At 38.5% G+C, this 15817-nt stretch overlaps 1 pseudogene; it reads right to left on the bottom strand.

Moving 5' to 3' along the window:
* Positions 1-1925: 1925 nt before the first annotated feature.
* LOC108400888 (probable ribosome biogenesis protein RLP24 pseudogene) lies at positions 1926-14746 on the bottom strand (annotated as a pseudogene).
* Positions 14747-15817: the final 1071 nt, after the last annotated feature.

The raw sequence follows: 15817 nt of genomic DNA, 5'->3' as shown, positions 1-15817 counted from the left end.
GCCTGGGGGGCTGCAGCACGAGGTGGACGGTAGGTTTGCAGAGAGGATGGCGGCTCACCTTTCCTCAGGAAGTCAGAGGGAGTAGGTAGCTTGGGGTGCTTTGAGAAGGCAAAACCTCTCTAGTTTATGTACTTCTTTCATCCCAGATGAGGTCCGTTACTACAGCACTGTCTGAGCTCCTGTATCTGTTGCTCTAGAATAATCCTGCCGCCTCGGAAAAGCAGTCAGTCAACAACTTGAACTGAGTGGTCTCTGCAAGTGGCAACACCGGACTGGATACTAAAAAAGGAATATAGGCACAAGTAAGTTGTGTGCTATGTTTCAGATTTCTAATGATTTACTAGGATGAAAACTCCAAAAAGGGATCAAGAAACTCATAAACAGAACACAGAGCAGGCATTTGCAAAGTGTGGATTAGGCAGCTGTGTGGGTCCTTACTTCTAGGTCCTTTTACTGGTCAGAGCAACAGAATATGTTTTTATATATAGTTTCATTTCTTACGTTTTGTACCAATTCCAATTTAACTTCAGAGGTTTGTCTTTTCTTAACTTCTACTATGTTTGCATGTCTTTTTCTCTTACACTGAAAATTTTGGTTCCTTAGAATATCAACATGTTACTTATTTGCTCTTCCTTGACATTCATGTGCTTTCAAATCACAATTCCCTAATAGTACCACTAACAGTAAACTGACTCAGTGATGTTCAAGATCATTTCACAGTTCTTTTTGTCCTTAGAATATGTCCTGCACAGGATAGCCAGTCAGAGTATTGTGTTCAAAAGTTCTGAAATCTGCTTTTTCTCTCTGTGGTTATGGAATCAGTTTGGATATAGTTGGGTTCTTTTGATGGCATTTGTGTTCAACTGCAATGTTTCATTTTCTTGGTTTACTCTTTAAAAAAATATGTGGAATGTGTTAACATATATAAAGTCAAATGATATGACAAAGTATATTTAAAGAAATCTTGCTCCTAACACATCCTCTCTATGCCATTTCAATTGATTCTCTATGTGTAATCATTTTTATTCATTTCTGGCTTGTCTTTTCTGTTTATTTTTGTAGAAGTGAATGTGTGTGTATATATATGTGTGTGTATATATATATGTTTATACACACACATACAAATGCATTCTTATATATATGATATGTGTAAGTATATATATATGTCTATATATATGTATTCTTATTTTTCCTTCTTTCTTACAAAAGCATGTAGCATATATATACACACACACATTCACTTTTAGAAAAATAAACAGAAAAGACAAGTCAGAAATGAATAAAAATCTTCCTCATTTAAAAAAAATTGTTGTATAATAATCCATTGTTACATTCCACCAGTCATCTACTGATAGATGTTTGGGTTATTTCCAATCTTTTGCTGTTACAAGTAATGAATCATTAGTATTTCATATATGGGGAAGTGTATCTTCAGTGGAACTGTTGAGTCAAGGGATAAATGCAAACACTACATAGTTAGATATTGCTACATTCCTCTCCCAAGGAACTGAACCATTCATTTTGCAGTTGCACTAGCAATGAGTAAGGGATGACTATTTTTTTATTACTTGCCATCAATATTTCTCCAAGTTTTGGATATTTTCCACAATCTGAATGGATGAAAAAATGGTATATCCCAGTAATTTTAATATGCCTTTTTCTTAGTATGAGTGAAGGTCAGTCAGCCTTTTCTTCATAAGTTGAATGACTTCTGCTTTCTTATTCTTTGAACTTCGTTCCCATTTTTTCTCCATTGGTATTCAGTCTCTCTCTTTCCAGTTTATTTTATTTTCTAATAAATACTTCTAATTATCTTTCATTTGAATGACCTTATGTAAAACATAAGTTTATAATTTAGAAGTTCTAAGCCCCCAAAGGAGATATTATAATACTCTTATATAAATGGTTACAGAAAGTGAGATTTTTTAAGAAATGTCTTCCATGTCCACATCCTGTTGTAATTTCCGTACCATTTTTTCTTCCATCTGCTTTCCTTTGCCTGCAGGATGAGCCTGGATGAGGTGAATGTTTTGCTTGACTTCTTTGATGTCCTGAACTTTTTGTAGTTCTTTATTTTTTTCAATCTGTTCATTATAAATTTAGCTTGGTGTTTCTGTCTGATCTCTTCCACTCTCTTCATTGCATCAACAGTTTTATTCCAAGTTCTCACTGGTATTTGACAGGTTTGTTTCTGTTTTTCAAATTCAATGAACCGTCCACTGTAAGCTCTTTACCAGCTGCTTTACGGAATGCTTTAGTACACATGACTTCATGACGCTTGTGCTTCTTTGTTAAGTTTTATGATATTTGGATTTACAGAATCTGCGCACCTTGCAATCGCTGCAGAAACATCATGCCTTGGCTGGGGTAGATGGGCCCAGATCAGAAATAACACTTCTCTATAAGCAAGCTGAAATCTCTTGTGTACTCACTGGCCAAACACTGAGCTTTAGAGCCAGTTTTTAAGAGCTCTTTATCAATTAGGTGATTGTAATATAATTTTGTGATATAAATATGCTGACAATGGGTGGAATGGTTCCAGGGAGTTAAGCAAAATCAAGTATTCTTATGGCTGGGTACTGGATTTATTCTCTCAAATAATTTAGTCTCTTAAATTTATTATATTTTTATTTTTTAAATTAAAGTCTCATTGATATACAATCTTATGATGGTTTCACATAAACAACACAGTGGTTTCAACAGTCACCCATATTACCAAGTCCTCAGCCCCTCTATTGCAGTCACTGTCTATCAGTGCAGTAAGATGTTATAGAGCCATTAATGGTCTTCTTGCTGTACTGCCTTCTGCATGACCTACCTTTATTGCGATTGCAAATTATAGTGCCCCTTAATCCCCTTTTTCCTCCCCAACCACCTTCCCCAAACCTTCCCCTTTGGTAACCACTAGTCCCTTCTCGGCGTCTATGAGTCTGCTATTTCATTCCTTCAGTTTTGCTTTGTTTTTACACTTCACAAATGAGTGAAATCATTTGGTATTTGTCTTTTCAAATCAGAGATCTTGTTTTCTTTGGGTAAATTCCTAGGAGTGGAATTCCTGGGTCAAATGGTATTTCTATTTTCAGGTTTTTTTTGAGGAAACTCCACACTGCTTTCCACAGTGGTTACACCAATTGACGTTCCCACCAATAGTGTAAGAGGGTTCCCATTTCACTGCATCCTTGCCAGCATCTGATCTTGTCTTCTGGATATTGGCCATCCTAACTGGTTTGAGGTGATTTCTCACTGTGGTTTTAATTTATGTTTCCCTGATAACTAGGGATGTGGAGCATCTTTTCATGTGCTTGTTGGCTATCCATACTCCTTCTTTGGAGAAGTGTCTATTCTGATCCTCTGCCAATTTTTTAATTGTGTTATTTGTTTTGTGGGTGTTGAGGCATGAGTTCTTTATATATTTTGGATGTTAACCCCTTATTGGATAAATTGTTTATGAATATATTCTCCCATACTGTAGGGTGTAAATAAGGCTTAATTATTAATAAAACATTTATATTACTCTCAAATACACTAACAAATGGATAATAGTATGGTGCTCTATACAATTTATCTACAAATTGATGGTGCTGGAATAAAGTTGTTTCATATTGACTTCTGAGATCAGAATAGGAGCTAATCAATATTACTGGTAAATAGGGTGATAACTTCTTCCACAATTTTCATTTTCAAATAAAAACAGTTGAACTCCTTTTATCAATCTTAAAATGACTATTTCCATACATAATGTCCAATTGTTTAAACGTAACTTTTTCTGGAAACTAAAATGAGAATGTGGTTAAAGCGTTTCCTAGACTTTCAGCATTTATTTTACAGTTCCTTGGTACGGCAGAATTCCTTAACTAGACACTCTCTAATGAACTGTCAGTTCTGTGAGACGTGCCAAAAAGTTTATTATTGAACAATAACAACAGCAGCTACAAAACAACACTGAACTTCTACTTCAAATGTAGCCACTAAGGCAGTGTGAGGGCAGTTCTAGATGAAAGGAAGAAAATGCAAATATTTATTTGTAAATTAACAACCCCTTCTTTTTGCCTGTTGTGTGCCAAACACTCTTATTAACATGCACAACTATCCTTTGGCATAAATAAATTAAGTTGGAGAACCTTAGCTAATAAACTTTTAAAGAGAATATAGCTAGAATATGGCAGAGCCAAGCATCAAGCCTGGATCTGACATTATAGTTAATGTTTTCCCGAAACCATAAAACCCTCCAAGACTATTATTCTTCTTCTGAAAAATTACTTTTCCTGGAGGCCAGTAGAAAATAAAAGAGATGTTCAATTGTGTTTGGATAGATGTTGATTGTTCTTTTGCAGGTAGTCCCAGGTTTATATTCCTTTTGTGTCAACCTTGGGGAAGTGAAAAATCTCCAACGTGGCTGAAAGGCTTATGACCACACCACTTATCCTGATAGAGCCCTTTTCCCTGATAATTCCAACCCATTTGATGAACAGGAACCTGTCATTTCAGAAAAAAATCGTTTCAAGAAAATTTTTGCTATCATTCTTCTACAGTTAGATAGAAAATTAAACTCACCTATCATATAGATATATTCCCTTGGATTTATAAGAAAATTTTCAGAAACTTGTACCTCATAGAACAAAGTGACTTTTCAATGAAATATTTACTCTTGCTTGAGAATTTTAAACCAAAAACAGATCCCTATTCATTAATGTGAAAATTAAGAAATTTTACATCAAGAAAATGATAAAACATCAACTAATGTTTGGGACTTAGGTAATGTTGGAAATTTTTTTACAATGGTCATGTATTAATTTTAGCAGCTATACTAGCTACCTCTAGGCTTCTTTTTATGTGAGAAAAACAATAACTATTTTTAAAACTACTGCTTTTTGGATTCCTCTTACACATAGGCTGTGATTATCCTAAATGATATTGTCAGTTTAACATTAACTGGTGCCTATAAAATATAACAAAGAGTCAACATCTAGTGATGGGCATAGTTTGGAAAACAAACATTTTTTTTTGAGAGGGAATCTCTCATATTTATTGATCAAATGATTGTTAACAACAATAAAATTCTGTATAGGGGACTCAATGCACAATCATTAATCAACCCCAAGCCTAATTCTCAACAGTCTCCAATCTTCTGAAGCATAACGAACAAGTTCTCACATGGTGACCAAATTCTTACATAGTGAATAAGTTCTTACATGGTGAACAGTGCAAGGGCAGTCATCACAGAAACTTTCGGTTTTGATCACGCATTATGAACTATAAACAATCAGGTCCAATATGAATATTCGTTTGATTTTTATACTTGATTTATATGTGAATCCCACATTTCTCCCTTATTATTATTATTATTATTATTTTTAAATAAAATACTGAAGTGGTAGGTAGATGCAAGATAAAGGTGGAAAACATAGTTTTGTGCTGTAAGAGGGCATTCAGGAATCTTTTTATTTATTTAGTGAATCAGTAGAGGAGTTTGAGATGGCACTAAGTAGATGATGGTCGGAACCAGATCCTAGATAAACAAGAGGGAATAGAACTAGGATCCTAGGCCAGAGGAGAGAGTAGCCTTGACTACAAACAAGGTTCCTCTTGAAATAAATTTTTTTAAAGTTAAAATCATACTGCATTATCATTAAAAGGAATTGATTTTTTTTTGAGAGGGCATCTCTCATATTTATTGATCAAATGGTTGTTAACAACAATAAAATTCTGTATAGGGGAGTCAATGCTCAATGTACAATCATTAATCCACCCCCAGCCTAATTCTCGTCAGTCTCCAATCTTCTGAAGTATAATGAATAAGTTCTTACATGGTGAACAAATTCTCACATAGTGAATAAGTTCTTACATGGTGAACAGTACAAGGGCAGTCATCACAAAAACTTTCGGTTTTGATCACTCATTATGAACTATAAACAATCAGGTCAAATATGAATATTTGTTTGATTTTTATACTTGATTTATATGTGAATCCCACATTTCTCCCTTTATTATTATTATTATTATTTTTTTAAAATAAAATGCTGAAGTGGTAGGTAGATGCAAGATAAAGGTAGAAAACATAGTTTAGTGTTTTAAGAGAGCAAATGTAGATGATCAGGTGTGTGCCTATAGACTAAGTATTAATCCAAGCTAGACAAGGGCAATAATACATCCACGGATGCAGAAGATTTCTCTCGAAACAGGGGGGCTGAGGTTCTAAGCCTCACCTCTGGAAAACAGAAACATTTTATGGCTTGTTCACACTGGAAGGAAAATGAACAAGTGTCAGGGCCATCATCAAGGAATGACTGTGGATACCAAATCATGGTACCAAGGATGGGGAAATACAAGGCAGTGGACACTCATCCCGACTGGGGCCTGGAAGCAGGCAGTACGTACGGAGAGGCTCCCCGAGAGGGTTTCCGATCAGGGCAGGAAGAACCTGGTAGAAGCCTTGGTGGAGTCAAAAGGAAAAGAAAGAAACTAAAAAGGATAGGTTTCAGTTTTGTATAAATAATGTAAATCCAAGCGTGTGCCTGACTAGCTGCTGGTCATTGGAAATGAACGAGAGATGATGACGGCCTCTTGTGTTGCTTTCTCTGCCTAATCAACATTCCTGCCAGGACTGGTCTTAGTTTGGGAGGCAGAGATGTTCACTTCCAAGGCAGAACTTGGAATTGTAGCTGTCAGACACCTATAACAGAAGTGCTTTTCTCATTTGCGGCTGCCAAGCCATGGGGAGGCCACTTGGAGAGGGACACAGAGCGGGGGCTTTCAATAAAGAGTGGGCTAAATGATGTATTTCACAAGGTAGATATAACTGGGATATATTGAACTCTATTCGCTGAGGACAGGGACTATACCTTCTTTTTCTTAAACACCTATGAAACATTCACAAAAATCAACCCCATATATTTAGGCCACAGAAACCTCAATGAATGCAAAAAGGCAGAAATAATGCAGATAGTATTCTCTAATAACAAAGCTAAACAAAAAGACTCCATTACCTGACAATGTAAAACTCTCTTAAAACTCTAGAGCCTAAGAGGATATCAAAACTAAAATTGCAGTTTAATTGGAAAACAGAGGTAACATTACACACCATTATACATGGAACACAGCTAAAGCAATCATCAAAAGAAATAGCAGTTTCAATATATAAGGAAGAATAAAGAGAAATGAATTAACCACCTAATACAAGTAGACAAGGGAAAAGCAACCAAAAAATAAAAGAAGGAAAAATGAATTAAGATACGTGAAAGCAGAAAAAATGAAATCAAAAAAAGAAAATAATGATCCCAATGAATAAATTCAACAAATTAAGATAAATCATTAGCTAACCTGATCAAAAATTAAAATTAATAAAGCACAAGTACTCATAATAAAAAATACAAAGGAAAATAAAAGAATCACAGGATACTAATTTGTTCAAGTGTCTGTAGATAGATTTGAAAATCCAGATAAAATGAATCATTTTTCTAAGAAAATACAATTTACTAATATTCATAATTAAAAATACAAACATTATTAAAACTAAGAAAAAAGGAAAAAATTGTCAAAATGGTAGGACCCCAAAGAACACCAGGCTCAGAGGACTTTATAGGCTAATCATACCAAATCGTATGGAAAAAATAGACTCATTGCTTTTTAAATTGTTGCAGAGCAGAGACAAAAGAGGAAAGCTTCCAAATTCTAACAGTAAAAGTAGCACAGGTTTATTACCCAGACTGGCAACAAGAACACAAAACAGAAAACTGGAAAAAACCGGTTATGAAAACACTGATGCAAAAAATGTTCGTGAAAGTTTTAGCAAATTGAATCCAGCAGTACCTTGGAAGAATTAAAAGGAACTTTTCCCCATTTGTAAGAATGATTCAGCATTATTCACTATGTTAGGAAGTTGTCGGGTCCAATTGGTTGGCTCACTCAGCATCTATTCTAATCTCTTTTTAAAGTGCCATCCTATACTGCGGAGGCTGGAAACCTCAAAATCGTCCTTTCCTAGGCTCCCTTGCAGCTAGGTCCTCAGTGTAAATTAAGCAAAAGCCAACCAGATGCACTTGTGTGAAACTTGACTTCAGAACTCAATTCAGTGGAGAAAGAGCTGGTGACAGAGGCCTCTATTTTGTTGGGGGAGGTTGCAGCAGACAGGGTGAAACTGGAGCTGACAGGCCCAGCACCAGTTTTGTGATCTGGAGGTTAGAATCTGGTGGCAGCCTGCACTTCCCAGTGCACAGTGGGGGGTGTGCTCCTGGAGCTAATGGGGGGGAGCTCCACTTCCTGACAGTGGCAGAGGGAGCAGGTCTCTTGGCGCGCCAGCTCCGCAGTGTGGTCCCAGAGCCTGTTCATTCAGCTCTCCACTCATTTAGAACACCCTGATTCCCTGTTTTAAGTCCCTTTCTGTTTTCTGCAACCAAGCTCTGGCTGACAAATAGATTTAAAGAGAAAAATATTGTATGATTTTCTCCAAATATGCTGGAAAGGTATTGATAAATTTCAACGTCCATATTTAATTACTTTTAAAACTCCTCATAAAATAGGAAAGACAGATATTTCTTAAAAGCCAGCATTATGTTTAATGAGAACCATTAGGAGCATTCCTATTAAAATCAACAAGATGATTATGTCTACTGTCACCACTATTAGTATAGTTCTGGAGGTTTAACTAATGCAATTAGGCAGGAGAAAGATACAAGGTACAGACACTGGAAGAGAGGTGCATTTATTACTATTTACAGATGATTGTCTCCCTAGAAAACCCAATAAACTCAATTATACATCTATTGTAAATAATATGGGAATTTAGATGGATGGGTACAAAATTAGTGTGTAAAAGTCAATTGACTTCATCTACACAAACAAGAACCAGTTAGAAAACACAATAGCTATGATAATTATACTCAAATAAAAAAAAGAGAAAAAAAGTAATGTCAATAAAGACCCAATTGCAATAGCAAAAAAGAAAACACCTAAAAATAAACTGAAACAAAATGTTTGATAAAGACATTTAAAATTAGTGACTCTTTCACAGATGACTCTCAGAAGGTTAACTTTCATGCTCATGCATGTCTGAAAATGCTTTTATTTTGCTCAAACTTGAAGGAGAGTTTGGCTCAGTAGAAAACTCTAGATAGAAATTTTCCCTCAGAATGATGGAGATAGTGTTCTGTCATCTCTCTTACCTACTATTGCCACTGAGAAGCCCAATATCAGCCTGATTTTTGTCCATTTGTAGCCAGTCTGTTTCTTTAATTTGGAAGCTCTTCGAAAAGCCGAGCCAAAATCAAATTATTGGCTATTTGCTGTCAGAGGTCTGAGCAGAACTGAAAGCCTGCCAAATCCAGGAGAGTAAGTGTCCTCTCTGTCACATCACATACCATAATGCCTACTTGCTGTGGATAATATGATACCAGAAAATAAGCAAAATTAATCTTTAACCAATTCAGCAAAAATTCTCCAATCATTTTCTACCAATTGAATTTGAGACCCTCACCTTTCTTTAACTAATAAAACTGCATTTCAGTTTTCAACCACCAGATGTCACCCGAGAAACAGTAAACATACTTGATTCTTTGCAAAAGAAAAATATTTCTATCTTTGATACATGAACATTAGAATATTCTTGTTAGGATAAATCAGCAGCAGGGGCAGGATGATGCATACCATTGAAATCCAGGCAGATAAATAAAAACATTTACTCTTACAGCAGGTTCTCAAATATAAGTCAATTGACATTTAGTCCCTTAAATAGACTGACCAAATTTTATACTAAATCTAATAGTTTAGTATAAACTATTTAGTGGAAGTTGTTAGAAGAGTTTTCAATACTGTCAAGTTCTTTATGATACAAACAAGTGATAAAAAAACAAAAACAAAACTCCATTTCTTGTATCATAATGTAACCAAAAGACTAGAAACGAGTAACCTTGAAGTTTACTTGTTGCCAACGACCTCATTCAGTCTTCTGTAATCTATTATTCTCTAATGCGTGAGACCAGACGTCTTGAATGACCTACAAAACCCTGCATGATCTGGCTCTGAACCCCTTTCCTGCTGGCCTCTCTTTCCTCTGCTGGTTCCAGCTCTCCTGGACTTTTTCAGATACCTGAATGTGCCAGTATCCCTTTGCATATGTCAGTGGCTCAGTCTGGAATGAGCTCTCTAACCCTTCCTGTATTTTATTAGTCATGGTCCTTCCAGACAGTTTGAATGTCAGTTTCCCAGGAAGCCTTCCCCAGCCACCTCCAGCCCATCTAGATTTCATTCTCTTCTGATCTGTTTTTTCGTTCATAATGGTTTTACAGCCATTTATTATTATCTGTTTGTGTGATTATGTGATCTACTGAGTAACCTTCAAGGGGCACTCCTGTACCTCTGCCATCTAGTCCATAGTGGTGCTTAATAAATAGTGCATGGTAAATATTTGTTGAAAGAAAGAATTACTGAATATAGGTCACAATGTTTGCACACCTCCCCTACTGGAATGCACGCCCCATGAAGGATGAATTTTGTTCTGTTCATTGCTGCATGTCTATGCCTGAAACGCTGTAGACATCAATAAATATTTGTTAAATTGACTCATGAATCAATGAATATGTATTTTCTAAACCAAAAATTAGGAAACATTTGGGTATTTGACATTAGGATGAACTGTAAACACATGGGACAGAGGGTTACCAAATATGCACACAGTTAAATGTCCTTTCTTAACAACTATTTTTGTCCATTGGTGAAATGGTATGTGGATGACAAAATACCAGCCACCTACGAGGCATCTAGGTGACGTCTGGTTATCTAGGTGAAATTATACTTTACTTAATTTTTTTTTTTTAGTTGAAATTTAGTTTCGGATCATCCTCATTCACTCCCTCAGGAACCAACCAGGCATGACACCAAACCTCTTCAAAGGGTTTTCTTCCTTCCTAGGGACACTACAGGGATTTTTCAACCAGGACGGTGCAGTGTAGTGTGACTGTCTCATGGGTGGCGAGCAGCTCTCCCACCCAGAGGAAGGCAGGGACAGGTGAATTTCCAGGTACTGCTGCACTGTGGCACAGGGACCCTGACAGGAACTTCCACAAACATTAATCATTCATTTGACAGCTTTAGACTGAGTACTCATTATGTGTCTGTTACACTGCTGGAGGCTAGGGCCCCAAGCCAAATGATGTGCTCCTTGCTTCAAGAAGCTTACCATCTTTTAGGTAAGACAGAACAATAGACAAATAGCCACAGTCCAGTGCAGCCTACAGAAATATGATACAGAGGGTATTATGGGAATGCACAGCTCCACATAAATTCGAGTGGTGGCAGGGTCCCTCAGAAGAGCTTCCTTAAGGAGGAGACACCCAAGATTAGTTTCCAAGGACAAGAAGCATTTATCTGTAGTGATAAGGGAAGGGCAAACAGTTCCTTTGAAGAGAAAATAACCCCGGGGGGGGGGGGGTGGCACAGAGCAGGAGGCCCCATGCCTTGCTTAGGGACCTAAACAAAGTCATCATGTCTCTAAGAAGGCAAGAAGCTCCTAGAAGCTAGGGGCTCACAGTGAATCCGAGAGAGTCAGCAAGGTAATTCCTCCATCCCTGCTCACAGCCCAAACCCCCCAGTGAATAGTTCTTTTTTTGCACATAGGGCAAAGATAAGTTGGAGGTGGTAGAAAAGTAGTTTTCAGCATGAGTGACAGTTATAGCAAATGTAGGCTTACAAATCAGTATGAGCTCCTATTGCTAGTTTTCTAGACACAGTAACTGAAGCTATTCAAGTCCAGGGAAAGACGCCAGTGAGAATGTTTCATCTGCAATAAGCTGCTCTTGTAACGTGGGTTTCCTTAGAGATTGGAGCCCTAGGGAAAAGCTTATGAGCTGCCATTCTTTAGGGAGGTGCAATCCCACGAGGCATGAGGGAGGGAATGGAGAGAAGCAGGGGCAGGTGGGAGGGAGGCTGCGGCCTGCTCATCGGTAGCACAGATAGCTGATGCTCCACCGCCTGGGGAGTGTTCGTTAAGACCAAATAGACGACCGCATCTCAAGGCAGCACAGGAGAAGGGAAGGGATGCGAACACGCTGCCAGCTCTTTCCCATTCCCCATCTCCCGCTGGTCAGGAGTCTGTCCATGCGTGATTAATTCCCCTGGAAAGGTGTGGCATCCTCTCCGGGCACCTAGGAGGAAGCTGAGGTCACAACAGTACTTCCCCAAAGTGGGTGCTGGTCATGATGTTGGCCACCCATTTCCTCTGGGCCCCCGTTATATTTGAAGAGTGTCCTAATTGCGAAGGGTTTGGTCTCCAGGGAAGTCAGAAACTCTCTTGACGTGTTAGATTTGCGGATAGGGGGTCCAGGTTCTGCCAGTGAGACCCGCCTGGCTGAGACACCCGTGTGGAAGTGAGTGAAACACTCATGTGGAAGTGGCAGGTGACAGGAGAGGCAGCATCTTCCCGAGGCCAGTGCCAGAGGTGCCCGCATCGCCTCCCGTGCGCGCCCCTGCAGAGAGAGCTGGGCTGCCCTGGGGGCAGCAGGGGGCCCGGGCACCTACTGCTGTATGCCTCGTGGGTGGCTCCTGCCCTCCGAGCTCCCACGGCGGCTTTTCTGGCCCTCGTGAGAGTCTGAGAACTACTTTAAATCTTTCCTAAAACTCTTTTTCTGCTTAAACTAACTAGAGTGGGTTTTGTTTCTGAAACCAAGAGTCTTGAAAGATTCATATAGCCTAAAAATAAATTTTGGGTCGTCTTCAAGTTCTGACGTACCCTAATCCTAGATGTGCTTGTTTTTGTGCAGCAAAGCGCAAGCATTCCTCTTCCCTATGCCACTGTCATGGGATTCTGGAATCTTAGCGATAGAAGGATCCTTTTAGAGACTATTTTTTGTTATCACTTACCTTTGGCTTTGAGCAAATTTTCATGCCACAGTCATTTGAGGGAACTGAGTTTCTCCTGAAACAAACAAACAAACAAACAAACAAGGTAATTATACTGGCTGAAATGTCTTTGTGTCAGTCATCCAACTGAGGAGGGCAGGAGGGCACTAGGGAAATTCTATTTATGTGAGAGACAGGTAAAGCCTTGCAGGCTGTAATCTAATTTAGTCAGACACTTCTGGTAGGAAAAAAAAAAAGTGACCTATAAACCAGTAATTTTCCTGCAATATCTAGTGAAACCAGGTCATGATTTCCAGCCCTAGCTTTTTCCCCTGGTCTCATAGCATTGAGCTATGTCACGAATTTCCTTTTGATAAGGTTGATTAATAAATTGTCAGAAAACCAAAAATTTAAGGCAAAATCCACAGGAAATCTCTGGGAAATGTTCCTCTATAAGGGACCACTTTTGTCCCATGGATGTCACAGATGTAATGTACAAGGATCACAAATCATTAGGACTGTTTTTGGCAATTTTCTTCTTTTCAGCACTTGAAGATGCATCTGGTGAAACTCTCACTTGATTTGGTTCAGTTTCCCTCTTGAGTGGGAGGTTACTGTGGCCACTGGCCAACAGTGTGATCTTTGATTTAGACTTTTTTATTCCCCAAGATGTGGCTGAGGGAGTGAATAAGTGTGGGTTGGGGTGGGTATTGGAATAACTAAAAGAGGCTGTCACTGCTCTGCTCCCCCATGGTTCTCGTACACTGCCCAGTAGGTTAGGGCAGCAAAGAAAGAGCTCTGTACTAGAGGTAGGTCAGGCTGCTCAGAAATATTTTCAGACAAAATGCATTGTCTGGCAAAATGATCCTACACAGTCCAGAGAAGTCTGCCCCAAACAGAACACACAGAAATATTTTGGGGAGAAAAAAGTAACTGGTCCCAAAAGGGGACACAAACCAATCATTCTTGCAATAGCATGTTTAATTGTTTTACAAGGATGTGTGTGTCTAAAGTAAACCATTCTGTGATCACCTTTCTGGTCATATTCTCCCCCATTTCTGTCTGCCCATGGCCCAAGTTTAAGGCTACTTGTCCTGATCCTACATGGTATCCCAAATGGGTCCCAAATGAGAATCACTTTCAGGAGGAGAGCTGTTTTTTAGTGGCTGGGTCCTGTCCTCACTGTGCTGGGCCAAAACCAGAGTGAGAAGCTGTAAGTCCAGGGAGAGGAAATCCCAGAGCAGAATACCTCTAAAAACAGAAATCAGTCAAAGGGAGAAATAAAGTTTAAAATCTGTTATTGCTCACAAGCTGCAGTCCCCAGCTGTCTCTTTTTCCTGCTCCAGCAGAAGCAAAATCAGCCCTCCCCTCACCTCCCCGGTACAGATAAGCCCTCCTTTCCCAGGTAATTACCCACTGATATGGAGATGAACTTCTCTCCACCCCTGAGGAATGATGCAAATGCGCTAAAGCCATACTTCTTCCCACCTCTCAACAGCTATTGATATGCAGATGTACTAAAGCCAGGCCAGATATTCTGGAAATGTTACAATTTTACCCACAGAAGCATTAGCTCAGAATAAAAAGAGGGCAGTCTTTGTAATATCCTGCTTCCCTTTCCCTTCATTTCAAATGACAATAACTAAGTTTACTTTGCCTAGATTTTAATCCTTAATTTGAAACACAATTCTCAGGGGGCAGTGGGTGGATATTTTCTAGCTAGCTGGCATTTAGGTGCACTGGTTCTCACCAGAGGCACTGGAGCGGAAGCAATGTGTGTACTCTCTGGGGCAAAGAGGTTAGGAAATTAGTGTACCTTCTCCCCTCTTTCCTGTTCCCCGTCTTCCTGCTGGACGTTGGCAAGCAGGCTGGCCTTGAAAGGAGGCAGAACCACCTTCAGCCTGGGTCTCTGCATGGTTCTGTGAAACCAGAACTGTCTCCCCTCTTCCTCACCCCCACCTACTTGAATTTTACATAAGTAAGAAATAAACTGTCATTATGCTAAGTTATTGAGATTTCAGGGTTTAGCTCTTAAACCTACCATAGAAAACTCTTACACATGGGAACGTATGCATGAATACCAACTGCAGCGCTGTTCACCCTGGGGAAAAATGGGAAAGAACAACTTTAGTTTATTCATATCCAGAAATACTGTGGAGACCAAGCAGTCAGTAAACACAGCCCTGATCCACGTCATGGTGTGCTCTCTGGAAAGAGTAAAGAAGCAAGTCACTCCATAATAGGCTAACTTTTTTAACCACCTATTTTATCTTACAAGCTCCATTTTGAAAATGCATTTTATTACAAGATTAGAACAAATGTTCCATATTTAATTTGCTTCCATATAATCTGGGCTCAATCCTCTTTCAGTTCAATAAGGATATAATCCTACTGGAAGACATGCTTCTCGTCTGCCCCACTTCGAAATCCTCCCTCCCATCCATGTGCCTATGTGAAATTTTCAATTCTTGCTAGAGTTAATATCCCCTGGGTCTGTCTGGATTGATGTCACATAATCGTATGAAGAATATTAAAGATTGGTCGAGACTAAGTCTTCAGATATTTTGCTGGAGATTCAGAATTTCCAGACTTCAATCTGGAGTTAAATTTATTTGCTTATCTGATTACTGTCTTCCTTTACTAGTACTTAAGTTCTGGGATTTCACCTGGCACCTACAGGATAGGTAGGTAATAAGTCTTTGTTGAATGAATGAATGAACAAGCCAGCAAAGTTTTTATCACCAAAACTAAAAAAATAATGGCTGAGCTAGAAATTAAGGTTTGTACTTCAGCGGTGCTTCTTTTATTGAAAAGCAATGAGTTCTTTCCTAAATTCAATTAATTATGTTTAATTCTCTTTTTCCTTTCTAAAATTAGTCTAGGACCTTTCACATATATGAACTGTACATTTATGTTGTATGCAAATTTAAATACATTTTCAATATAATATCTACATTTTCAATATAACATGTATAATTTCAATATA

The sequence above is a fragment of the Manis javanica genome, chromosome 14 (genome assembly GCF_040802235.1).
Source record: "Manis javanica isolate MJ-LG chromosome 14, MJ_LKY, whole genome shotgun sequence".
In the NCBI taxonomy this organism is placed as follows: Eukaryota; Metazoa; Chordata; class Mammalia; order Pholidota; family Manidae; genus Manis; species Manis javanica.
The sequence above is the reverse complement of the archived record's forward strand: the minus strand, read 5'-3'. Positions and strand labels throughout refer to the sequence as shown.